Source organism: Balaenoptera borealis, assembly GCF_965194805.1.
Source record: "Balaenoptera borealis genome assembly, chromosome: 16".
Lineage (NCBI taxonomy): Eukaryota > Metazoa > Chordata > Mammalia > Artiodactyla > Balaenopteridae > Balaenoptera > Balaenoptera borealis.
Genome location: NC_138872.1, coordinates 29,347,853 through 29,374,838, shown reverse-complemented (window position 1 = coordinate 29,374,838; position 26,986 = coordinate 29,347,853). Strand labels below are relative to the sequence as shown.

Sequence of the window (26,986 nt, the reverse complement as noted above, 5' to 3'; positions counted from 1 at the left end):
GCGATTTTCGGAGAACCCCCCGCCCCCCGGAGAGATCGAGAGACGGAGAGGGGGAGAGACCCCAAGCACGCGAGAAACGAAGCCAGGGACGGCCCGAAAGAAGCGGCAGGAGAGGGAAACAGACCCAAGGGAGCCAGGCAGAGAGCCAGAGACACAGAGAGGCGAGAGAGGGGGAGAGAGAGCGAGCGAGCGAGCGAGCTCGGAGTGAGCAAGGCGGCGCGCAGATCGAGACAGCGCGGGAGAGGGAGGACCGACGCGAGGGCAGGGCGAGGGGCAGCGGGCCCGGCCGCCCCCGCCGCTGCCCACCTGCCCCGCCCGGGCTCCTCGCGGCGCCGTGGCTCGCCTCCTCTGGCCCACAGTCCCGGCCACGGCCCCCGCCCTCCTTCCCCTCCCCCTCCTCCCGCCGGCCGCGCGGGAAGCTGCGGGGCTCCAGCCCGGCCGGCACCTCAGCCGAGCGCCCGCCGGCTGCGCGCCCCGCGAGGGAGGGCGGCGCGCGCGGCCCCGGCACCCCCGCCCGGGCCCAGGCTGCGGCCCCCGCCGGGGGCGCACCGCTCGGCTCGGGACTGGACCCAGAGCCCGGGCTCCGACGATGTGCCAGTTCAGAAGCCCGCGCGGCGGCCCCGGGCCCCGAACCGCCTCCCCCTCGCCCCCTCCTTCGGCCAGCCGGGCTCGGACCTGCGCCGCCGGGCCGGCGAGGGCTGCGAGACGGTGGAAGAGCCGCCGGGGCTGCCCAGAGCCCGGGCCCCTCGCTCCACTTTGCGCAAACTTGTTTTTCTAAGGTCAACGCCGCGAGCCGGTTACATCGTCCTCTTAAGGTGGACTGGGGAAGTTGCGGCCGGCCTCCCCTCGCCTCCGGACTCCGGCCGCGGCCAGTCCCCCGCTTCCCGCCGCGGGAGGCTGGAGGCGGCGAAGGAGCGGGGGAGTGAAGGAAGGGGGAGCCTGCCTTTCGCCCCTCCCCAGTGGCCCTGCCCCTGTGCCCCAAAGCCGAAGGCCCCTCTCGGGGTGGGTGAGGGCCAGAGGGGCCCCGATTCTTTCAGAGCTGGGCCGAGGTGAAGGAAAAGCAGGAAGTAAGTGAAGGTAGGGGGAAGGGGGGGAGGAAGGAGAGAGTGATGGTACAAAAATAGCGTGTGTGTAGGAAGGACTTCAGTACCGCCTGGAAAAGCTTGCGGGGAGGAGAGGGAGTAGAAGAGGGGCTGTGGCCAGGAAACCCGAAGGGAAGGGTCCGGGCCTCCCTGGGGAGGTGGGCTCTCTTAGCGAGGTTCCTCTCTGTCAAGGCTGGCTGATTCAAGGGTGCAGAAGGCCCAGGCAGGGGTGCGGGGCCAGGGGGAACTTGAAGGCCTGGGCTTCAGGAAGATGGCTGGTGGTGAGGAAGATGAGGGGATGGGAGGAGAGCAGGGGCCAGAGGCCTGGGGGCAGGACAGAGCCTGCTGGTGAGAAAAAAGCAACCATTCTCCCTTTCTCAATCTGTCTCTGTGTTTCTCCCCTTCTTTGAAGGAAAGCTGTGTACCCAATAGCAGCCAGGCCAGAGATAGCAGGTGGGAATCCTCTGGTCACCCGGACAAAGAAGGCTCCAGACTGTGGGAGGGAAGGGAGACCAAGACCCTCTGCTAATTGTAAATAACAATAGCCAGTTTGGCTTCAAAAAGCCGTTAGGACGATATCAAGCAAGGTGGGAGAAGGGCCAGTCCTATAAACTGAGTGGGGATTGAGGCTCAGAGAGGGAGGGGACTTGCCCAAGGCCACACAGCAAGGCCTGGGTAGAAACCAGATTTGAATTTCTGATTCCCAGGCTAAAGATCTTTGTACAGTGACAGCCCCCACTTCTCCCACACCTCCCCGGACCCTACCCCAGCCTCCCTCTCGAGTGCCTGGTCCTGGTATGGTGCTAAGACAAGGAGGCAGGCAGGGTGCTGCCTAGGTTCAGATCCTGCCAGCCACCTCTTGTGAGCTGTGTAGACTTGAGAAAATACCTTGTCATTTTTGTGGCTCAGTTTCTTCATCTGAAATGAAGCCAACAGGAGTATCAACCTAAAAAGACTGGTGTGAGGTTTAGATGAATTAATATTTATACAACACTTTAAAAAGTGCCTGGCATGTACCAAGTGCCACATAGCATTTGATAAATAAGTCAAGCATTTGACAGCAGTCCTTGGGAACCCACAGGGATCTGGGCAGTATTTGAAGTGCAAGGGGATTTTCTTTTCTTTGGGTGGGAGAGTACAGCAATGACCCACGCCATGTCCCTGTCTGCAAGGAATTTACATTCTAGTGGGGAGACAGATAGGTAGACAAGCAGAAATAATTAATGAACAACAGAAGGTCGAGCTTACACAGTGAGAAGGGTGTACTCATTTAGATAGGGGTAAGGCCTCCCGAGAAGCTGGGAGCTGAATCACAGAGGGGCAGCAAGGTGAGGATTTGGGGATTTGTTCCAGGAAGAGGGACCAGCACATATAAAGGCCCAGGGGCCAGCTTGGCTGGAGGGGAACGAGTGAAGGATGGGGGAGAGTGGTCCAGCTGGGTGGCCTTGCAGGCCTTGCTAAAACACCTGCATTTATTCTGGAGGAAAGAAATCGTTGGCGGGTGTTAAGCATGGTCTGACTTATGTGTTTAAAAGGCCACTCTGGCTATAAGTGGAGAGTGGGCTGGAGGGCAGGGAGTGTGGAATCAGGACACCAATGAGGAGTTTTTCTAGGGTCCTCCTAGTATCTGAGGTGAGGGTAGGGAGTCTCTAACTGTTCAAGGCCACTTGTGACTGAGACCACGAAGGTGACCAGTGGGGCTTCTGGGAAAATCCATCACCCGGATCCATCTGGGTGGAGGTGGGGCCCGGGGCTGCTGCTGAAGGTCAGAGATGAGGCAGCCTCTGGCCTGGGCTTCCAGAAGGCTCTGCTGTTCACTGTACACACACACACACACAAACCTGCCCGGGATTAGGAAACTGCGGATTAGGGAAGGATAATAGTGGAACCAGCTGCTATTTATATGTAGCACCTTAGGCCAGGGCGCCCAGCAGGGCTTCCCAACACCCTCACCTCCGCCCCACGTGGGGGCCCTGGCCTTGTTCTCCTGACCCAGCATCCACATAAAAGTCACCCGTGGCTGACTGTCAGGGCTGGGAAGTCACTGAGACCAATGGGCAGCTGGATATACTGAGGTGGGGGGACAATTTGCCTGAGGTCACACAGATTATGGCAGATAATTGAGGTGAATCAGCCCCCCTTCATAGCAGGCTGGGCACTGGGGATGCAGCAGTTGGGAAAAACAGGCAAAAACCCCACCCCAAGGAACTGACCTTCTGGTGAGGCAAGCAAGTCAGTCTGTAAAATAGCTAGTCTGTGGGATGGGGATAGGCTGCAGGGTAAATAAAGCAGGGTAGGGGCCCAGGGCTAATGAGAGAGGAGAGCATTAGGGGAGGCCTCAGAAGAGGTGATATTTGGGTAAAGACCTGAAAAATGTGAGCTGGAGCCAGAGGTGGCTCCATCCAGGCATTGGTCCTCAACTCTCTGTCACTCCCTGGGGTAATGTGTCAGCACATCCCCGGGCTGGACCTTCCCGCCACATCCAGAACCAAAGCACTCCTCACCCCTCCCTGCTACCACCTGGGTCTGAGCCTGCATCATCTCCCACCTGGGCTCCTTCTTCCCGCCCTTGTCTGTTCTCCACTCAGCAGCCAGGGGTCAGGCCACGTCCCTCCCCTGTTGTCCAGCATCGGTGGAAAGAAGATTTGAATGAGTGTGTGGAGGGGAGGGTCAGGGCCTTGAAGTCAAGACTGCCTATTTGACTCATTGGACTTGGGGAAAATTTGTTTTATGAGCCTGTCTCTTCATCTGTGAAATAAGAATAACAAGGTCTACCCCTCATCAAGGGGTCGGTGGTGGCACAAATGTGAAAGCAACTGTGGTGGGAGCATATCTGGAGTTTGCCTCCGCAGGTGGGGTGATGGTGCCCCGTGTGCACCAGGCCCTTTGATGTCTTCGAAGCCTTAGCAACCCCACTATGTCTCCAGAGGTGAGGAAACAAGCCCAGGGACAGAAAGCGACTGGACCAGGGTCACTCTGCCAGGGCACGCAGGAACCTGCAGGGACCCAGTGCTGCCGGGCACCAGCCCTGTGGGCTCTGCTCCTCGTTTCCCGTCACCCTGGGCTTGGCGTCAACACGCAGGCCCGCCAGCCACCTTTGTGTGGAGCCTGTCATGAGGCCGGAGCTGCCAACGACCTATTTTTCTGGGCAAGAGGAGCCATTTGGAGTTAGAGGCCTCAGCTGTGGAGCCAGAGCAATAAAAATAAAACCAGCAAGGACTCCTGGGCAGCCTGGATCAGGGAACTGACTGCCCCAGAGAGGAGCTGCTGAGGGACTGGAGAGAAGCCGGTGGGGGCCGGAGGAGGGACTGTCCTCACTGTACCTGGCTCTGTTCTCTGACCCATAGGTGGGTCATCTCCAGAGGTCACAGAAACTGCAGTTCAGAGGGATGGAGTGACTTGCTCGGACATGGGACACACAGCTAGTGAGTGACCAAGCCGGTTAGGATTTGAACTCAGTTCTCCAAATAATACCGACAGTTCCCGTTTGTTCAGCATCTACTGTGCTTTACAGGCATATTTTTGCGACATATTCAAACCACACCTGGGTACCCATAATTCCTCTAAGCTGCCTTGGAGGGGTCTCTGCTCACAGGTCACCTTGCCAGACCACCCTTTTAAAAGTCATCTCCCCCCACCCCAATGTGCTCTACCTCCTTCCCTACTTTCTTTTGTCTTCATTGCATGCATCACGACTTGCCAGCGTTGTGCATCTGCATTGCACGTTGTCCATCTCCTTAACTAGCTGCAGGTCAGCCTAGCCCTGGGGCCCAGTGCCCGGCCGTGGGAGCACATCCTATGGCTCAAACCCCAGCACTGCCTCAGACCAGCCGTCGGGCCGGTTACTGTGCCCATCTGAGCCTCACTTACCCAGATTCAGGGATTGATGGAACCAGACCTGAAAGGTCTCTTGTAAGGGAAATGAGTTAATCTGGGAAAAGATGTTGGCTGTTGTCATTGTTTTCTCCCAGCACTGCGGCCCCAGGGCCTTAATAGTGAACAGTAGGTTATCAGTAAATATCTATTCAATTACAAAAGTGACCTGCCCAAGATCACATGCTAAGACATGGGCAGAGTCTGGATTTGAAGGAGGGTTTCTCTGAGCCTGTGCTTCAACGCACCCTACTTTATAATCACCTCTCCACAGCCCCCACCTTCCGGCCACAGCTGAACAGGAATCAGAGCTGAGCAGGTATCATCCTCACCTGGAAGGACTGTTAAAACATAGATCCCAGGGCCCCACCCCCAGAGTTTCTGATTCAGTAGGTCTCAGGTAAGATCTGAGAATCTGCATTTCTAACAAGGTCCCGGGTGATGCGGCTGCTGCTGGTCCAGTGGTTCTCAAAGAACCACTGAATGGACGGGTGGGACTGTTTCGTGAGCACAGTTTCAGCTTTCCGGTGGTCTATCCCTCTGTTTTCTGTCCTCCCAGCCCAGGGGAAAGCAGAGGGGGCAACAGTACTGGTTCAGAGACTGCAGCTACTGCCCCAAAGCTGCGGGGCTCTGACAGATCACAGAGCCAGGGCCTGGGGGAGCCGTGCTGTAATTAGTGTTTTCCAGGGGAAGTCAGCGACTAAGCGACTTGGCAGGCAGGCAGGCAGGTAGGAAGCTCGCCTGAGCTCGTCAGGGGTGGGACTGCACTGCCAGGCCCTAAACACTGTTCTCAAGCTCTGGGGATCTGGCTCTGCCTGGAGCTGAGCCCAGCTGTGTAGAGCCTAGCCTCCCCCTACACCTCTGGGTGGGGGTCCCCTGCAGGGTGGAGATGCAAGGGTGGCATCAGGACAGAGTTGATTGGCTCAGCCTGTACTAGGGGACCTGTGTTCAAGTGCTGACTCTGCCTGATGATAATACTAATCACAGCTAAAATGTAGGACTGTTAACTAAGCCCCAGGCCGGAAGGATTTCAGTGGATTCTCTCACGCTCCTCTCACTCCAACTTTCTTATGTGGACACAATTCTTATCCCCATTTCACAGATGAGAAAACCGAGGTGCAGAGAGGTTAAGGGACTTGTGCAAGAGCACACAGCTTGTGAGTTGCAGAGTTGGACTTTGAATCCAGGAGTTCTCATTCTCCAGCCCCTGCTCCAAACCTCTGCACATTCTGACTTCTATAATACTTTGCTATGAGCCTGGAGGCCCCACAGCACAGTCCCTGGGTCTCCATCACCATGGAGGGGCTTGCTGATTTCCAGGCCCCTCTGTGGTGCTGAGCACCAGGCCTGCTGACGTGTTGCAAGCATGAAAGTATCTGGTGAATGAAATAATGAATCAGCAGATGAGTCTGACTCTTTCCAGTTGTGATGGGACAAGACAGTTCGGTGGCTGGGAGGCGTGCTTTCAACTGCAGGTTCTGTCCCTCACTAGCTGTGTGATCTTGGGTAGATCTCAGCCTCCATTTCCTCGTCTGGAAACAGGTTTGAGGGCAGGATTAATGGATATAAAGGGAGTGAGGGAGGGAGAGAGAGAGGGAGAGTGCAAACGGCAGTGAGAAGCCGGTTTGGCACCTGCCTCTGTCCCGTCTTCTTCCATTCCTGCAGTTGCTCGGGCGAAAGGGCGAAATACCTTCGTGTCTTCCTTGAACCCTCTCTTCCTCGCCCCCGCCCCACTCACAGTCCTGCCTGCCAATCCTCTTGGCTCAACCATCAAAAGAGACCCAGAATCTGATCACTTCTTACCACCCGTATTATCTTCTGGTCCCACCTGCTTCCTTCCATCTCCTCACTGGTTTCCTGTCTCTCACTGGACTCCTCATCTGGTCCTTCCTTCAGTCAAAACCTCCAACAGTCTTGCCTCTCATCTCTTGGAATAAACCCCAAAGTTCTCAGTGTGACCCACAAGGCCCCTTGTGATCTCACCCACTCCTCCGTCTCTGACCTCGCCTACCCCCTCTCCCCCAGCTCACTCCACTCCAGCCATACTCATCTTCTCCGTATTCCAGAGAAGTACACCCAGCAGGTGCCTGCCTTAGGGCCTTTGCACTTGCAGCTCCCTGTGCCTAGAACCCACTCTCCCCAGCTAACCACCCGGCTTGCTCCGTCTCTTCCTTTGTGTCTCTGCTCAGATGTCCCCTCCTGGGAGAAGCCTGTCCTGACCACTCTTTCTAAAAGTGTCCTATCATTTCTTACACCCCAACCCACTTTATTTTTCTTGGTGGCATGTAAATACGACATACTCTTTGGTCGCTGGAGCTTTCCCCCACCCCATTCGAGCTCCATGCGGGTCTCTGTGTTTGCTCTCCAGCACCTGGAGCCTTGTCTGTGCAGAGTGGGGCCTCCGCACCAGCTGCTGACAGAGTGAAAGGAGCCCGGCAGGGAGCAGCTCTGTCCACGTGGCGCTGGCGGCTCCCCTGAGGGTGCAGGTTCCTCTGCCCCCTGCCCCCGCTTGGCCTGGGTTTCCTCAAGAAACAGATGTCCTCCTTGAACTTGGGTTTCCTTCCTAGGCGGGGAGGCCAGGACTCCAGTTGGCCTCATTCCTGTTCCCAAGAGGAAGTATCTGTCCCTGGGCAGGGAATGGCCTGGCTCTCAGGGGAAGCTGAAGCAGCACACACTACGCTCCCTGCTCCCAGCTTCTGCAGAGTTGGCGCTGTGGCCTCAGGGTGGCGGGTGGCCATGCTGGTACCACGCCGCCACTGCCCCTGGAGGGAGGAGGGCAGTGGGATGGAGGTCCCCCCAGCACTCGTTTCCAGAGCTCCTTGGCCTCTTACCCCATGGGAGCCTCACAGCCACGCTCTGCGAAGGCTGGGCTTGCATGGCAGCCTTGCCCGGCTGGAGTTTGTTCCACTTACGTCTACCCACTTGCACAGATGAGCAAACAGAGGCTCCAGGAGAGGCAGAGACCGCTGGGCGACATATTGGCCTAGTGGAAGCAAGGTGATGAACCCAGATCTTCTGATACCAAACCCTTTACTCCACATCTTTATCCACAATCCACCCTCTTCCCTGACTAGAAAGAAAGTAGTAATGGTCCCCGTGGAATGGGTAAGAAGACTGAGGGGAAGAGAGGGAAACAGGGTGGCCCAAAGTCTCCCCACCGAGATGCCGACAGGCCCAATTGGAAGGTATTAGTCTGTGTGTGTCCTCCTAGTGTTTCTTCTCCCCAGTTTCAAGCAAATACTGGGACTTAGTAAACAGCTATCGTAGGGATTTGGCAGAAGGGTGCCCAGAGTAAGGGCTTCTTGGTTTTTGTAAAGTCTGAAACTGAAGAAATTGCCAGAGAGAAGTGGGAGAGGCTGGAGGGAGGCAGATGTATTGGATGTGGCTGCTGGTGGGCCCCAGACTGCAGAGGGTGCTGCCCCTCCCCCGGCGGGATGGGGGGTGGGACAAGGCCTCAGGGCAGGCCTCCTGGTGGCCCTGGGAGGCCAGACCTGGGTTCCAAGGCCTCTGGCCTCGCCACGCAGGCTCTGTAGTCCCACAGAGCTGCTGAGCTAGCGGACCCCTTGGAGTGGGACAACTCTCATGGCCTGCATTCAGTCAACAGATATTTGTTGAGCAGCTACCTTGGGCCAGGGGCTGTGCTGGGTGCTGGAGGCATTTACATTCTAGTGGGAGAGATGGGAAAATGAATGCATGAGTCATGAAATACCCTGCATGCCATGTGGGCAGCGGTAGCTGCTGAGAAAAAGGAAGCGGGGTGACGGACACAGACTGATGGTGGTGAGGGGTGCTGCTATCTTGTGCAGGGCGGCAGTGAAGGTCTTGCTCAGGGAATGGAGTTTCCTGAAGGATGTGAGAGGGAGAGCCACAAAACGAAAGGAACAGCCAGTGCAAAGACCCTGGGGTGGCACGGTCAAGGACATGGGCAGCTGTGGGGGCTGGGGTGGGGAGGTGATCTTGATGAGGAAGCAGTGCTCACAGCCTCACAGGCAAGGCAAGGCCCTCAGCTTTCACTTGGAGGTACAGGGAAAGCAGTGTAGACAGATTCCTGGAAACCACCTCAGATTTCCTGGGACTCTCTAAGACTCTGGAACTGAGCAAACTCTGGAGAGGAGGGAATCCCCAGAATGACCAAGAGTGAACTTGCTTCCCCTCATCCCAATGGATAGGATCACAGACCAGAGGAGTTTAACGTCAACCAGGGCTTCCCAGACTTTAACCCAGTTAAATGTAGATTCTGACTCAGTAGGTCTGGGTGGAGCCTGAGACTCTGCATTTCTAACAAGCTCCCATGTGAAGCTGTAGTTGCTCGTCCACAGACCACAGGTGCCCAACTGTGCCTGTGGCCTGGGAATCCTACCTGCTGTTCAATTTCAAACCTAAATCCTTGGGGTGTCCTTTGAGCCTGAGGGCCTGAAACTTGTAACTGTTGCTCACAAGAAGCAATGGCTCTTTCCCACCCCATGCAAGCCCCACCCCTTCTCTGGGAGCTTGTGGGGCGCAATGGACCCCAGAGCCAGCCTGCTGGGGTCCACACTCCAGCCCTGCTGGCCACGGGTGGTGTGACTTCAGGGAAGAGATTTTGCCTCTCTGTGCTCAGTTTCTCATCTATAAAAAGGAAAAAATAGGCTTTTTTTTTTTTTACAGGGCTATTTTGAAGATTTAAAGAAATAATATATATCACAAGTCTGGCACACAGGAGGTACTCAATAAATGTTAAACATCAGTCCCTCTAATTCCGCCTGTCCTTTAAGGTGTGTAAAAAGATGTATTTTGATCTTATTAATTCAACTTTTTCTATTTTCATGTCTGTCTATGAAGTATATATTAGTCTAAAAGTATATAGTACATTTATAAAATACACAAATAAATGTACATTGGGGTGCATATTTAAAAGGTTTTTACTGACAGGGAATATGATTAAAACATTTTTGAAGACGACAGATTTAAAGCCCGGTGGAACTGATAGAAACAGAGAGTATTAGAGCCGGAAGGAATTTCAAAGTCCTTCAGTTCCCCCATCACTCCCTCTGTCATCTGACATGCAAACCTCTCTGTTACACTAGATTGCCACTAGCAGTGGGGAGCCCACTACCTTTATGGGCAATCCAATTTGTACAGCTCTGGGAACAGTTTCCTGCACTCGGTGCCTACCTGTGTGTCAGCTCCTCTGAGCTCCCACAACCTAACTGAACTGCTCCCTCCCACTTCATGTGTCTTAGCTCTGCAATCTCCCAAGGGCCCAAAGCTAGGCTGTGTGCATAGTAGGCCTTCAATAATGTCCCATGAATGAGTGGGAGTGGCAGAGGGATGAGAGGGGGATGGGAAGGGTGACATTCCTGTCATTCCTCATTTGGAGGGTGCACTAACATCTCAGTGCTGTGTGCTCCTGGGAGTGTGTCCATCTATATATTATGTGTCTATTTGTTTGCGTTTGTTTGCATGTGTTTGTACATGTGTGTATGTGTGAGTTGCCACTGTGTGTTCTACTGTTGTGGCGTGTCTCTATGGATGTGTGTGTGTGTGTTGCACTACAAATATCCATGTGTGCCGTACATGTCTTTCTCTGAGTCTTTGCATGTCTGCGTGTTCGGGGGTGTGTCACTGTAGGGTTGTGTGTCTGCCTCTGGTTTGTTTGCATTGTGTGTATTACACACGTGTGAGTGTGTGCTGTCTGTAGATGTCCACGTGTGGTGTGCATGTCTCTCTCTGTGTCTCTGTGTGCCTGTGTGCCTGGGGCCTTTCTTTGTGTGTTTCGCGCTGTGTGTGTGTGTCTGCATGAGTGTGTCTCCCCTCCCCTGCTCAGCCATTTCAGGGAGCCTGGTAACTCCCTGCAGCCTGGTCGACTTAAGGCCGTCTGACTGGCAGGCAGCGAGGGTTCCACATCCCTCCTATCCTGCTCGGCTGGGCTGCGCTAATCACTGGGTTACATGCAGATGGCAAATGTGTGGCTCCCAGGCTTGGAGGAGGGACTGTGTGTGTGTGGGGGGGGGGGGGTATGCAGATGAGCAGACACCGAGGAGGAGTGAGAAGGCAATTTAAAGGCAGAAAGGGGAAAACAAGCCTCCTTGGCTTTGGAGTTAGGGTTGGGGTTCTCTCCAGACGCATGGTTTTTATTAAGAGGACACGATGGCTGATGTTTTCCTTCCCCTAATCAACCTAGCATCTTAGAATCACAGGATCCTAGAATCCTAGAATTTTCCATCTATAGAATTCTAGAATCTCAGCCTCATGCAACTCTAGACTCTTAGAAGCATATTCAAGAACTCTAATCCTCTTGGGATCTTAGCATCTTCAAATGTTGTTCTTCTCTCCCTCCCCCTTCTCTTGCTTTTCTTTGTACAGAATCATGGCCAGGCAATGACTTTGAAGGTTCATCCAGTCCACCCTGACACCGCCCCCCCGCCCCCCCCCCAACATCGGGCAGGGCAGTGGAGAGAGAGGCCCAGTCAGCTGGGACGTTTTTGGGGATGTTGAACTGGAATCTTCCCTTGGCAAGGACTTGTCTCCTGAATGGTCTGGGCTCATATTACCCCTCCACCTTCTGCAGGAACTGAGACAAAGGCGCCTTTGTCCGCAGGGTATGTTTTCAGCCTTTCAGGAACTTGTGTAATAGGCTGCAGGTGTGAGGAAAGCCTAGGGGCGGGGCTCCTCTGATGGCCTCAGCAGTGGAGGCTCAGTAACCCAGTCTGGGGTGCAGTGGGCACCAACAGGCAGCCACCCTCCCCAGGATGTCCACTGAGGTGTCTCCTTCCCCTCATCGCTTCTCAAGATGACAGCTTAAAAGGTCAGATTATGTCCCATCCCAGGGATCCTGGGAGCCATGGATGGTCCCTGAGGAAACTCACTCCACTTACTTTGAACTCCAGGACTCAAACTCTTCGGCGTGGCAACTTTTCAGGTCCCAACTACTAGCCATCCCATCTCTCCCTCCCACATGTGACCAGCCACACTGAACTCCCTACTCACCTTGAATCTATTTTACATCTTCATGCCTCCAAATCTTTGCATGGGCTTGTTCCCCTCTGGCCTCTTCTTCAGGGTGCAAACTCATTCATCCATGGAGCGCAAGCTCCCACTCAGTTGTAAGTGCCACGAAGGAAAAAGTTTGACTTATGTAATACTTTATTTCCCAGAATCTACAACAATGTTCGGCACACAGTAGGTTTTCAACAAATGTTTGTTGAATGACTAACTGATTGAAAGTATCCTTCACAATTTCTCCTCTGAAACCTCTATTCTCCAACCCCTTACAGGTATTTCCCTGGGGCCCAGAACTTACTACCTTAGGCTATGGGTCTTTGCTTACATTGTCTGTCTTCTTTACTAGACAAGGAACCCCTTGAAGCTGAGATCATGTCTGGTCAATGTTTACCTGCAGCATCCAGTTCAGAGCCTGGCACCCAGCAGTTGCCCAGTAAACACAGGGCAGTTGCCAGCAGCCCGGCTTGGTGATGTGCAATCCCCTTTTGGTCCCAACTGCAAGTGCTGGTCCAAGCTGTTGGGAACATCTGCTTCAAAGTCTCATTTGCAATTATACGTTCCTAGGCTCTCTCCACTTAATGTTTAATAACTAGACAGCTAACCTTCTCTGGCAGCCACTTAAGCCCCTGATTGCCTCTTGTCTGAACTTGGCCCTGAGTGAGGCCGGGACCGCTCTGGGGTTAAGTGTAAAGCCCATATCCTGAGTCTGGGGCCAGCATAAGGTGGTAGCCTCAGAGATAGGAGGAAGGAATGCCCACTGGCTTGAAGCTCCTGGATGACCTTACCACGCAAGGCAGGTTGGGCATCGGCTCCAGCTGGCTCCACCTCTCCTCCCTGCCATATAGGGCTGTGCCTGCTCATGCCCTCTTGGGCTGGGGAGGAGGAGAGAGGAAAAATGTCAATGGGATCTTCCCTGACTCACATCCGAGCTGGGCGAGAAGGAAGAAAGGGGGATTCCGCCTGGGCTGTGTCCCAGCAGGAAAGGTGGGTCTATCCTGTGTGGCTCCGCCCCCAGAGGCCAGGGCCAGTCCACGTGACGGCTGGTGGCGCCACAGAGTGGGTTCTGGCAGCTGTGCCAGCCTCTTTTGGCATAGGGCTGGGGAGTCCTTCCAAGTGGACTGTGGAAGGGGATGAGGCAATGGTAATGACCTGACCCTTGGGTTTGCTCAAGTACCTGCCCAGCACTGGGAAATCCCGTAGACTGTGAGGCCGGCCTGCTCTGCAGCAGACCTCTGCAGGGTTGCTGGGGCGAGAGAGTGAGGAACAGTCATGGGAAGGCTGGGGAAGAGGGTACAGCAAACACAAAGGCTCTGAGGCTGGGCTGCTGGTACCGCTGAAGCCTTGGGGTCCAGAGAAGGGTCAGGAAATGAACTTCAGAGCCAGTTTCTCAGTGGATGCTGGGGGAAGGTGCTGCTGGAATTCACAACTGGGAATCGTTGACTTTTCAGATCCCAGAGGGGATTTTCAGAGTCAGGAGACTTGGTTTCCAGGTCTTTCTCTGCCTCTAGCAAGCCCAATGACTCTGGGCAAGTCCAGGCGAGTCCTTGCCCGGTGTTCCCGCTGCCACTGCACTTACTGCACAGCATGACTGCCCGACCCCTGCCAGGGTGGAGAATCCTTCTTCTCCCCTTAGAGGTCATCTGACCCAACCCAGGAAGCTGAGACCAGAAACTCCACCAGCAGAGTCGGCAGGGCGGGTCTGGGTGGCAGGTTGGGCTTGGTGCAGCACATTCTGCTCTTACAACGGGCAATATTTATCGAGCACTTACTATATGCAAGGTGCCATGTTAAATAAACCCTTTACCCACATCCATAATCTAATTTCATCCTTGTCCCCTCCTTCCCTCACCCCCTTATCCATTTACGACAATTGTTGACCTTTAGAACCCAATTCTGGTCCATTCGTCTCTTTCCACCTCAGTGCTACCCTCACGGCCCACCATCTGCTCACGCCGGGATGCTGTATCAGCCTCCTCTCAGCTCTTCTGCTCCAACTTGCCCCCTGCAATCCATCCCCAACCAGCCTCCAGGAGGCCTTTGAACAATTTAAATTGGATCACGTCCCTTCCCTGCTTTTGAACCTCCAGGGCCTGCCACAGTGTTTAAAATCGAACCCAAGTCCTACGGCTGACACTGCTCAATACGCCCTGTCCCTCAGTCCTCTCCATCCTGAGGTGGTACCATCCTCACGGCCCACTCTGCTTCAGCCACACAGGACTCCTTCCTGTCCTCGAACATGCTGGTCAAGTCCAACCCAGGGCTCTGTGCTTGCTCTTCCCTCTTCCTGTGACCTGCCGCTGACTGCTGGCGAGGTGGTGCCAGGGATGTGCTTTTTGATTTTGCCGCCGGTTGGGTCTCCTGCCTTGAAGCTGGGGCTGAGGGTCTAGGATTGAAGCCCAGCCTCACCCACACCCCTCTGCCCAAAGGCCACCTGCGGAGGCTCCTGTCAAGGCTTCTCAGCCCCATGGAAGCCCCCAGTCTGATCGCTGATCAGCGATCCTATTTCCTGCCCACCCTGTGGGTTTCCAGCACTACCTTCTCTCTTCCGCAGTCATCGTTACACAAGTTAATGGAATAACAAGACACTTTACCCATTATCTGATGCAAATACCTTTTGTTACCAGAGCCAGCTCCACAGCTCAGCTCTCCCTGTGACCTAGCCCGTGGGCCTCCTGCTCCAGCCTCCAGCTGAGACCAGGTGGGGGGGAACCCCCCAGAAGTCCGTCCAGTGCTCAGGTCCAGGAAGGAGGGTCAGGAGGCACCAACCCTTCTTCTAGCTACCATACAGGAAGCCCACTGTGTGCTGGCCTTTTGCATATTCAATCTTCACATGACTGCGTGCAGTTCCGACCCCCATCGTACAGACTTGGAGATGGAAGTCTGTGTCACCCTCAAACGGTGTCCAGTTACGGTCTGTCTGGACGTGCACGCCACAGCTTGACCCCATCCCCCGTTCATTCCTTAGGGCTTTATCTGTGTGATCCCTTTAGACCCCGTTTCTCTATTAGGTGCTATTGGCATCTCTATGTATAGATGAAGATGAGGAGGCAACTTGCTAACTGTCAGTAGGTGGGACTCTGTGCCCTCGCTCAGGAGCACAGGAAGGTGGATGTGTGAGTGTGGGGTGTGGTGGGGGTAGGAGAGGCCCCAAACCTCGCTCCCTTGGAAGCTTCCATCCCGTGACCTCACACTACCAGAATCACCTGGCCTAGTTCACGTTTAGTGCCTCAAGCATGTACAAGGCACCTGGAAGTTCACCAGAGACAAGACGGACAGATCTCCTCCAGATGACTGTGTGACTCTCAGAGGACAGACAGCAGGACAAGTGATGGTTTCCCCTCCCATCCATCTCCCCCCGTCCCCCACCTGTCCCCAGTCGAGGATGTGGGGAGGAGAGAAAGTGTGTGACAGTATGCAGGGGAGAGGTCTGGTCTGGGTGGGACACCCACTGTGGGTGAAGGCTCTCCCCCCTCACTTCACCTCTCAGTAGGTGACCTCACCCATCATCAACTTTGAAGCTCCATTCACCCTGATGACTCCCACCCAAGTAACCCCACCTTCTTCCTGGACGCTCCTCCTGGATGACCCACGGGGCCTCAGACTCAAAGTGCCTGTAAAGGACCTCACTGTCTCCCCCACCTGCTCTTCTTCTGGGTGTCTTTGTCCTCCCAGTTTCCAGAATGTTCCCACACCCTTTGTTTGCCTCCATTCCTCTCCATAGCCACCCAGCCCCAGTCCTGCCTGGTCTGCCTCAGAAGTGTTTCTCTGAGCAGTGCATCTGCCCCATTCTCACTGTTGCTGCCCCAGCTCAGCCCCACCTGCCCCCTGAGCCGAGGATCTTCCTGCCTCCAGTGTCTCCGACTTCAATCCGATCTCTCCAGGCCATAGGCCAGGCTTTCCGAATGCGAGACTGTGTCCTCCACACTTCAGGGGCACTCTGGCTGTCCTTGGGATGCAGTCCAACTCCTTAACCAGGACTTGAAGGCCTTTCTAAGTCATCAAGTACTCCGCCAGGACACTGTGACTGTCACATGGCATTTCTCCAAATATGCCTCCTGGTCTTTGTGTAAGAGCACCATTCTCGCCACATCTGCCTGGCAAACTCCTGCTCATCTGTCAGAGCCCAACTCTCAAGGGCCTCCTCTAAGGAGGTTTTTCCAACAAGCTCCCTCTTCTGGGTTGGGGTCCCTTTCCTGTGCTTCCCCAGCCCATGCATGCCCCTCTCTTAGTGAACATTCTCATGAAGTGGCAACTTGTGCCTGCTTCTTCCTTTCTCACCAGACATGAGCTCCGGGACAAGGCTGGGGTCGGGGCAGTGTGTGTGTGTGTGTGTGTCTGTGGGGGTGGTTGGTGGTTGGAGATGGGACTCTGACTTTAGCTTAGCAGTAAGAGGGCAGGCTCTGGAGCCTCCACCTGAGTGAATCTGGGTTCAGATCCTGGCTCTGCCACTTTCTAGCTGTGCAACCTTGTATAATGGAACTTAAGCTCTCTGTGCCTCAGCCTTTTCATCTGTAAAATGGGCAAAATAATAATATTACCTCCTATATGGGGTTGTTTTGAGAATGAAATGAACATAAAGTACTTAGAAAAGTACCTAGCACATGGTAGATGCTCAATAAACAGTAGCTCTTATTATTACTCCACATCCCACATAAGCTACTCTTCTAAAGGTCTATTCGCCTACCAATTAAAAAGCTAGTTCTGTCTAGGTCAGAATTACCTCTAAGCCAGTGGTTCTCAAACTCAGATGAGCATCAGAATCAATTAGAATTGTGTGAGAAAGGCAGGTTAGTCAGCCTAGCAGTTCTGGGATGGGCCTGGGAATAAGCTTTTTAGCAAGTTCCCTGCATTCCATTCTAAAGCAGGTAGTCTGAGGCCAGACTCAAACCCACTGCTCTACAGGGTGATAAAGGAGAGCTTTGCCATGGAAACATGACTCCCGTAACCAGCCCCTCCTCACCCCCATCCTCTGCACTAGCAGGGAAGTTTTGGGATGTGGCAGAGCAGTCAAAGCCCTGCCTCTGAGCCAGGAGGCCTGGGTTCTAATCCTGGCTTCCTTCTTCTGGGTAAGTGGCCTCCCGTCTCTGGGCCTCATTCTCCTCTCTGGAAAGTGGGGATCCCACCTCCCTGTTGTGAGGGTTGGAGGCTTCTCCATCCAGAGGCGCCCTGAGAGAGAGTCACAGTGAGGGCTCAGCAAGCCAGGTTGGGTGTTACCTTCGCCCTGCAGCCGTTTGTTTTCTGAGGCCTGCTCTCCCTGAGTGTTTTATTTTCTGGCGATGGATTCCAGCTCATGTCCGGGGCCTGCACCTGCATACAAATGCCAAGAGGACAGGCGGGACCCGGGATCTGTCCCCGCCTGCTCTCCACCAGGCACCAGGCTGTGAGTTCCCAGCAGGCCCGGAAGTCCCAGGATCTCCTGTGAGGCTGGGACCACCATGCCCTGTCGTGGCCGGAAGCAACCAGGATACCGGCCCCTTTCAGAGCGAGTGTCCCTGTGAGAGAGTGGCCGCTGGGAGGTCTTCAGGGGACTTGGGAGCTGCTGGGACAATCAGTTGCTGTTTGGGGAGTGAGGTTGGCAGGGCCTTGCCCCTTGGCACCGAGCCCCTGCCAAGCCCCTGCCAAGCCTGGGCCTGGTTTTCCACTGCCTGGCGGTTCCAGGGCACTCAGGGAGGGGGCCTCGGGGGATTCATTGCTCCTGTCCCCAGAGCCTTAGCTGTGGTTGAGGAGGCCTGAGCAGGTTTGCAGAGCAGCGAACGTGCTCTGCCTGGGCCTCGCTGTCTGCCCAGGCTAAAGGTGGAATGCTGGGCTGCCGGGGGTCTGCACAGGCCATGGGGATGCACGAGGCCATGTGCTTGGGTGGCCTTAGTCAACTTGACTGGGGAAACAGCAGTGAACAAAACAACGTCTCCGCCTCTATGCAGCCTATGTTCTCGCGCAGGGAGACATAAAAGCTGGAGACAGCGCAAGGGAGAAAAATAAAGCAGCACGAGGGGACACCGGTGATGGTGCAGGGACTATTTTCGCTGGAAGGATAAGTGAGTGTCTCTCTGAAAAGATGATACTTGAGCAGAGACCCAAAGGATGCAGTGGAGTGAGAGAGACAATGTGAACATCTAGAGGAAGAGTGTTCAGGAGGAGGGAACAGCATGTGCAAAGCAGCTGAGCAGGGAGAGGACCTGGCATGTTTGAGAAGAGTCTGGAGGCCAGAGCAGCTGGAGTGCAGGGATGGAGAGGGAGAGGGAAGGCGATGGAGCCAGAGGGGTGAAACTCCTCACAACCACCGGGCGGTGGTCCCCCCATCATCATCTCCATTTTACAGATAGGGAAACTGAGCTCAGAGAGGTTAGACAACTTGCCTGAGGCCACACAGCTGGTACACAGAGGCACCTGGTCAGATACCACTCGTTCTGATGCCAGAGCCTCCTATCACCGTCTTATGAAGATACTCGATTGTGAAGTACAGGTGGTGCCTTGTATCAGTAACCTGGGGCTCACTGGGGGCTGGTTGTTTTCTCTTTCACATTCAGCAGGGCTGTGCGCTGGGCACCCAGGAGCAGGACCATCTCTGAGGACCTTTCTGGAGATCTAGGGTCTGACAGGCCTGGGTTGTTATCCTTGCTCTGCACTCACTAGTCACTGTGTTTTTCTGGGTCTCAATTTACTTATCTGTAAACTGAGGCTATTCTCTCTCAGAGGCCTGGCAAGAGGCGGATGAGCTCAGGACGTGGTGGGTGATTAGAAAACACGTAGCCCCCACTCCCTCCAGGCCCCTTAAGTTGTGGTCCTCACACCTCAGAGCAGCCTTCCCTGGGCATGTATTCAGGAGGAAGCATCTCTCCCCAGGGATGCTGATCTGCAGGCCTAGGGGGCTGAAACAGGCTTCCCAGAGGTGTGGATGCAGGGGCCTGGAGGACCATGCCCCGGGGTAAAACCTTGTACAAATAGGAGCCGTTGGTGACCCCCTCCCGGCCCTTCCCAGGACTCTCCCTGCTTTTCCTTTGCAGCATCCATCACGCTTGTAATTACTTGTTTAGCATCTGTCTGCTTCTCTGAGCTGCCTACTCTCTCTGCTGGCCTTGTTCATGGCTGGGTCCCCAGCACTGAGCAGCCTGCCTGGGGCATAATAAATGTTTGCTGGGAAAACAAACACACAGACGCCTGGCTGGCTGAGGGAATGCATGGGTGCTCTTTGGAGCAGCTGGACTCAGTGTACCGCTGAGGTCTGGGATCCGACACAGGCTCTTCAGGCACACACTTCTTGTGTGACCTTGGGCAAGTCACAGTGTCCTCTGCAAATCTAGATAGGTGAGTGAGGAGGGGTGGCACGCAAAGGATCCTGGAGAGTTCTGGAGGAACGTGTGCAAAGGCAAGGAGGCTTGTTCAGAGCACGGCCAGGCGTCCGTGGGACCGACGCTGGCCCTGCACTGGGGTGTGTGTGGGAGCGTGGCGGGCACTGTGTGTGCGGAAGCTAAGGCACAGACAGGGAAAGCCCGGGCCTCGTGCCCCTCCGCGGGGGGGGGGGGGCAGTTCCCAGCCCCTCGTGGGGACCAAGTCCAGGGGTGAGGCCAGGGAGCAGGGGGACAGGGCAGCCTCCCTGTCGGGCCGGTGCTGGGGGCCTCAGGCTGATGCACCCAGACACAGGGCTGGAGGCCTGAGGAGCCCAGCGTGCTGGGGATGGGAGAGGAGGGGAAAGGAGCCCTCAGACAAGGGCCCTGGCGCTGCAGGGCAGCTGCAAGCACTGGGGCTGTGGATGGAGTCACCGCGCAGACTGCCCACTCACTTCTTCCCTTCCTCGCAGAGCGTTTCTCAACTGGGGTCACGGGGTGTCTGGGGAGCTTAGCTCGGTGGCTGGTGTGTGTGCGTGTGTGTCCGAGGGTGACTCAGAGCAGACCTGCGCCTCTGCGAGACGGAATTCTATCATGGAAATCGTTTGGTGACCCTCGGGTGGCATGAGGTCGCACAGCAAGCTGGCACTAGAATATTTCGAGCTCGTAGTAGTGAAAGCAAACCGCAGTTTGGCGTGTCTTCAGGCTTGAAAGCCGCAGCAGCATTCAGTCATTGTGGCTGTTATCGTCCACTGCTAATTGGGGGCTGCTGCTCCCACCCTGGTGAGGGAGAGAGGGCTCAGAGAGGTTAAGTGACTTGCCCAGCGTCACAGGGCGGGTAATGGGAGGGCAGAGTCCAAGGTGCAGTTTGGCCTCTCCCCCTCCCCCAAGGCCGGGCTCCTCCCCAATGGATCTGCTCTGAGCGGTTCCTAAGCACTGGTTTCCATAGCAGCAGGGCCATTCCTGCACAATGGCTCCCCCCATCTTCCCTGGGCTTTGCTGCTGGGGGGACTGCAGGGGCGGGAGATGCTCTGTTTTGGGGGACAGCCGGAGTGCCAGGCGGGGAGGAGCTGATGGGCCATTTGGATGGTCTTGGGGCCCCCAGCCCTTACAGAAAGGCCACTCTCTTTCAATTCTTCCATTTTGGCTCTGGAGTCGGGTTCACTTCCAGGTAGAGGGTGGGAGAGATATGAAAACACCAGAAACAGAGAATGGGAAAGACAGAGACAAAAGAAATCATACAAAAGCCAAGACAGAAAAAAATGAAGAAGCATGCACTATTTTCCAGACAAATCATTTCATTTCCTCTTTACAACCTTGGGAGGTGGGTTCTGTTTACTACCATTTTACAGATGTGGAAACCGAGGGCAATTGCAGTGCTTCTCAAAGTATAGCCCAAGAGCCACCTTATCTCAGCTGGGAGGTGGCGGGAGAGGGTCCTGGTTAAAATGCAGGTTCCCTGCCTTACCCTGGACCTATGGAGTCAGAATCGCTGGAGTGGGGCCAGGAATCTGCATTTAGTGAATTCCCCAGGAGAATTTTCTAGAGAGCAAAGTTTGAGGTGTCCCCTGTCAGGATGGCTGTTCTGCCCTCTGTTTAAGTTTATGCAACATGTAATGCAGAGCCAGGATTTAGGACCCAGAAGGGAGTGAGAAAGAGAGGAAAGTGACAAAGAGAAGCTTTTCAAGGCAAGACAGATATGCCTCCGAAGAGAAGGCAGAGAGCAGGAGAGGAGTAAGGCAGGAAGAGACATGTGGCGAGGAGTCTGCAGACGAAGAGAAGGGCCAGTATCTGGTGGGACCAGGGCGAGCTTTGCTGACCATGGACTGTCGATCACTCTAAACGCAGCTCTAGCTCGACCCTCACAACAGTCTAATGAGACAGTCCTGTCACTGCCATTCTGGACGAGGAAACTGAGGCATGGAGAACAAAGGGCAGAGCCAGGCTTTGCACCCCGGTGCCTGGCGTTGGAAGCGGTCATGGCTCTAACCATCAGGCCAGGCTCTCTCAGCAGAAAGCTACTGAGGGGGAGGAGAAACCAGGTGGAGAGTCAGGCTTCAGCTCTGAGGTTCAGTGGAGCTCCTTCTACCCCCAGACCACTCCAGCTCAGGAGCCACAGGCTGGTGGCCTGTCTGCTTTCAGTCTCCCATCAGGGGGACAGAGCAGGGTCTCAGACATGGGCCCAAATCTTGGCTCCAGCACTTACTACTTGTGTGGCCCTGGCACAGTTTCCTCACCTGCAAATTGGAGATACTAAAAAGACAGAGCTAAGAGGGCTGCTGTGAGGCCTCATCTGAGATGGAATATGAGATGTGCACAGAGCAGACCTACTGCTTGTATGTGCTCAGTAACTGTCAATTATGGTCAGGAAGTTAGCTGTCAGGAAGCATCTAGAAGCCCAGGGACCATATAGAAGGCCCTCACTCATGGTGGGTTTCTTGGGGCTCTTTGCCCTAAACTGGGCCAAGGGAGGGGGAGAGGCTCCCAGTGAGTCTTGCTCTTCTCTGAGCCCAGGGAAAACCTACCAAACCCAGAATCATTGACGGAACAGAAACAACTACTCACTCACACTCCCATCTGTTGCTACAGGCCCTCAGCCCCTGCCAGTCTCACCAGGTCTTATCCGGAGCCCAACCTGTGACTCCTGAGAGCTCACACCATCTTCTCTGCCCGGGTGCTGCCTTGGCTCTGATGGACCATTGTGTCCACTGGGCCCCTGCCAGGGATACTCTGGGTACCTTGGTGAGGTACACAGCTGAGGCACGGGAGCCCTGGGGGGTGCCCCATTCACCCTGCCGGGAGGAATGAGTCCTCCCATTTTACAGATGAGGAGACAGAGGCTCAGAGTAGACTCACCCCAGGCCAAACACCCGGAAATGGTACAACCAGGACACACACCCACATCTAGCTGTGCTCTGGTTGCCTCCAAGGAGTATTTATTGAGCCCTTGCTGTATACCAGGCATTGGTGACACACGTGACCATTACCTGCATCTCTCTCACAGGTTGCAGGCAAGCCGAGGGGGAAGGAGGTCCTTCCCTCATGGTGCGATGGGTGCTGTGACGGCAGCTGACATTCACCAGACACGCCAGGTACACCCCCAAGGATTCTTCACGTACGGACTCGTTACCCTTCTCCACAGGTGGTGAGCATAATTTGAGTGGTGAGGAGCAGCCAGCCTTGGTCCTGCACCTGTTCTGAAATGTAGACGGTCCTAGGTTGAGTGGGAAGTGGGGTGGAGGAGGTTAGGAAATGAGCCTTGGGTGGTGGTGGGTGGTGTGAGTGCCGTGTCTTTACTCTTGTGACAGCGCAGACCAACTAAAGCTCTGATGTTCATTAACTCTATGACTTCCCCTTGCTGCATTTTACAGGATTGGACCTTTGGGAGTCCACTAACATGAGGGAGTGTCTGTTATTATTGCCCCCATTTTATAGATGAAGAGCACTGAGGCATAGGAATTCTAAGTAGGGAGGATTTTAACCTTGTGCCTCAGTGCTAAGACCTGTCCCCTAATCCTGCTTTTTGGTTCTTTGGGAAGGGAGGGATGAGGGCAGGTTAGGGCTCTGGGTGGCTTCCCAGAGGAGCTGGGGTATAGCCTAGGCCAGAAGACAAGTAGGAGTCAAGACAGAGAAGTGGGGGAGGGAAGTGGGACCAGAGCCCCAAGGGTGGGGTGTGGGGAGCCAGCAGGGGGCTTGCCGGTGGGGCTGAGGAGGTCTGGAGGGCAGAGTGAGCAGAGAGCATCTGCCCGGGTGGGCAGGGCTCATGGGCCCCCACAGGTGCTCCTGCAGAGGGGACGAGGTGGCTGCAATCTCATCTGGTCACCTGGGTTCCGCTCTGTTAGTAAGATGATAGTGAGGTCGAGCCCTCCTCTGCTCAGGATGCTCCCTTGGCTCCCAGTGCAGGTGCAGAAAAGCCAAAGTCCCTGCAGTGGCTGGCAGCGCCCTGTCCTGCTGACCCCCGCCGCTCCTTTGATCTTGCCTCCAGTCCGTCTCCCCTGCTCACTTGGCTCCAGCCACGCGCTCATGGCCCCTCTGCCTGCAAAGCTCTTCCCTGAGATAGGTACGTGACCTCGCCTTGCCAAGTTCCTTTTAGAGAGGCCTTCCCTGGCCATCCTATTTAAAATTGCATGGCCTCCTCACCTCACTTCCTATTCCCCTTCTTGGTTTAATTATTACTTTTTCACAACACTTATCACCACCTGATATGCTAAGTAATTTTACTTATTTATTTAGTGTCTGGCAGCCCCGATGATAATGTCAACTCCATTAGGACTGGGATCTTGTCTATTTTGTTCATTGCTATATCCCCAGAGTCTAGAACAGTGCCTGGCACATAGTAGGTGCTCAACAAGAGCAACTGTTGAATAAATACAAATGGCAACAATGATCTCATGTTATCCTCATCATCCCTCTGCAAGTTATTTCCTCTATTTGCTGATGAGGAAATTGAGGCTCAGAGTAGGCAGATCACACAGCAAGTAAGGGGATATGGTGGGTGCCCAGCTCCCCCATAGGAAGGAAGGATTTACTGCCCGGCTTTTGGGACATAGTAAGTGTAACCCCAAAGATCCAATCATGTAATCCCAAAGATCCAAAATGCAGCATAGGGCAATCACAGGGTTAATGAAATCAGAGCTTGTAATTGGTTTGCAGTGCCACAAGAGTAAAGACATGAAATTCACACCGCCCACCACCACCACCAGAGAAAGGCCCGGTGGTCACAGGGTATCATGAACCTGTCTTGTATTAACTCATTTAATTTTCCCAACAACCCTCTAGTGTGGTTACTATTACTATCATCCTACTTCATAGATGAGAAAACTGAGACTCATCTAATTAGTATAATAAAATCTCATAAATCTCATAAAATCCCATAGCTAATAAGAAGCCAGAGGTAGGATTGGAAGCCAGGTTCTCTGGTCCAGAGCTCAAGCTATTAACTACTACATTATGCTGCTTGGGTGCCCGCCTTCATCCTCAGCCCTGGCGTGCACCTTGAAAGTTATCCCAGGAGTCTTCTTCTAGATCCCTGGAGCCTGTCTCCAGTAAGTAGGACTGGGTACAAGGAGTTAACCTTTCCTGAGATGAGGTTTCAAGCTGTGAAAGGGAAGCCTTACCTCAGAAGCGTATCAGTCATTCCACACCCACCTCTACGCCGAGGCAAGGGTGAGAAGTCTGCTGGCACAGCAAAAGCCTTTGGAATATGATTTTCTGAAGTGTCGCCTTACCCTTACCACAGCCCAAACGCTCTGGGGCTGGGGCTCCCTCACAGAAGCAGTGGGTCCCCTCCCCTGCCCTGCTCTGCCCAGTCTCCGTCTCCTGTATTGAGTCTGGGGCCAGCCAGGGACCAGAGAGAACTGACTCTAAAGGGTTTGGGGTAGGATAAGTCCTAGCCTTCCCTCTGAAAGCCTTCCCCAGAACACATGTGTCTTTAGATGGCTCCTTTTTACTCTGGGGCTATTGGCTGAGGACCTACTGAGTGTCCTATAGCCTTACCATCAGAACCTCACTTAAGCCTCACAACAATTTTGTGCACCTGGTCATTTTGCAAAGCCAATCAATCAATATCTATCAAGCCTGGCACTAGACTAGATCCCAGGGACCCAGTATAGATAAAGAGGGCAGATGAGGACCTGGCTCTTGGGGAGCTTATGGTCCAGGTGGAGAAGACAGATGAGGAAGGAGGCAATAGTGGGTCGAGTAAAGAGAAACCCAGGGGCCACACAGGCACAGAATAGGAGCTCAGTATATATTTGCGGTTGAAAAGCTCTGAGTCTCTCGCAGGATCGTAGCTCTCAGGTACGATCTCCAAAGTGCTGCCGTACTGTATTGATCAGGGCAGAGCAGCTGCTGTAACAGACAGCCCCCAGATCTTAATGACTTAACACCATAATGTTTATTTCTCACTCATGTCTGCCCTACGTGGGTCAAGTCCTCACAGTTATTCAGAGGTCCAGGCCCTTCCCTCCAGTGCCTCTGTCATCCTTTGGGGTCTGGGATTCTTTTCTGGGTCTTCTGCATCCCCCAGCAGAGGAGAGGAAAGGACAGGGTGTGGAGGACCATGTAGGAGGTTTTATTGGCAGGCTTGGAAGGGACTTATGACCAACTCACCTGCTCTGTTTGGGGATCCAGGAAGTGACCTAGGAGTGAACGAGGAGTGGTGTCAGCACCCAGAAATTCCTCCAGATGTTTTCAGTGACGGAGACAATTTTCCTAAACAGTGAGGATGGTTAGGAAGGGGGTGTGGATTTGGGGGCGGTCACAAAATTCTAACCAATAGATGTCCACTCCATGATGCTAGTCAGGATTCTTTCGGATTCAGTTGATAAAAACCCAACTTGAACTCACTTAGAAAAATAAAGGAATGTATTGGCTCTGGTTGAGGAAGGCATTTTCAGGAATAGCTGGACAGAGGGACTCAACACACGCATCTGTTCTTCTTGGCTTTATCCTACCATCAGGCTCTCAATATGTGGTAGGGAAGATGGCCACTCACAGGTGCCCCAAGATCAGTAGGCCTGGCAGAAGAGAGGGCTCCTTCCCCCACACATCATATACCCATGTGTATATCTGCATATCAAGCCCAGAAAATCACTTTGGTCCTCTCTGGGACCTGCGACCACCCTTGTTTGGGTGGTCTTGATGCAAGCCCCATGAAGCCCACGTGCTGTGGGGGAGGTGTCATTTTCTCAAAAAAGGGACCCAGACAGATAATACCGTCAAGTCCACTAAAGGGGACCTTGCTAGAACTTTCCAAGAGTGCTCGGCCTATCACGCTGTCTTAGATGTCAAAGGGGACAGGAAACTTGAGAAAAATCAGTGGCTAACTAATATCCTTATTAGTTGCCAATTTCTAGGAGCCAGATTTGGACCATGTGATTTTATGGTGTCAACATGACTTTTCTTTTTCCCCCACTTAAGTTCAGAATCAGTAGAAGGAGACATGGGAGTCAAGAGGTGAACAGATGTGAGCTTTGGAGAAAGAGAATGGGGCTTGAGCCTGCAGGCACATGCAGGGGCCAGCGCCCACCCTCAGCATTGGACACCTTGCCTCCCCAGTCACAGGTAGACAGACAAGCACAGACCACTGTCCTCAGACCCTGAGGGTGGGAGGATGAGGAGCTCGACTCCTGCTCTCCGCTCACTGATGCAGGATTGTGGCTCTCACGGTGGTCCCCACCCCCTTTCCCGATAGTGGGGGTGAGGCCAGGCCCCGGAACCCTGGGAAGAACCAGCAAGTGTCCGCTAATGGGAGGAGCTCCTGCTTCCCGAAGAAGCAGATGAAATTTGTGAGGGGCAGGGAGTCAGAGAAAGAAGCATGTTTGTTTTCCTTTCTTTTCAGAAAATGACTATTCAGATAATACAACCCACTGTGAAATTTTAAAAGAAAAAAAAAAAAAAACAGGAAAGAATTGTAAAAATGCAAGCCACTTTCAATTCCACCATCTAGTGTTAACTGTCGTTGCATGTTGGTGTATATCCCATGGGCCTTTGTGAGTGTGTGTGTTTAAACAAATTTAGACTCATCCTTTATGCATAATTTCCTATCCTGCTTTCTTTAACATTCTATATAAAGCATTTCAGCACGTCCATGAGGCTGTAGGCAGCACGAGGGTGGGGGCAGGAACCATGTCTCTTGGATGACCGCTGTGCCCCAGGGCCTAGCATGTGTGCCATGCTCAAAAAATACTGTCGAAAAAACCAATAATAACAGGTAATATT

General features: G+C 54.1%; 1 protein-coding gene and 1 long non-coding RNA gene across 6 annotated transcripts in view; one reads left to right on the top strand and one right to left on the bottom strand.

The window, feature by feature from the left end:
* LOC309613911 (tyrosine-protein phosphatase non-receptor type substrate 1-like) overlaps positions 1-879 on the bottom strand; it is a 42,674-nt gene extending 41,795 nt beyond the window's left edge. The window contains exon 1 of one of the 3 annotated variants that reach the window (XM_082361450.1): positions 676-879. The gene's annotated coding sequence lies outside the window, so the exon portion shown is untranslated. Of the gene's footprint in view, positions 1-306; positions 363-675 lie in introns of those variants that run through there. The other 2 variants (XM_082361448.1, XM_082361449.1) reach the window with 2 other exon arrangements.
* Positions 880-993: 114 nt separating this feature from the next.
* The window catches only part of LOC309613942, a 99,667-nt gene continuing 73,674 nt past the window's right edge, over positions 994-26,986 (top strand). The window contains exons 1-2 of one of the 3 annotated variants that reach the window (XR_014235951.1): positions 994-1,077; positions 22,269-22,356. This is a non-coding gene — a long non-coding RNA (uncharacterized lncRNA). Of the gene's footprint in view, positions 1,078-1,162; positions 19,245-22,268; positions 22,357-26,986 lie in introns of those variants that run through there. The other 2 variants (XR_014235952.1, XR_014235953.1) reach the window with 2 other exon arrangements.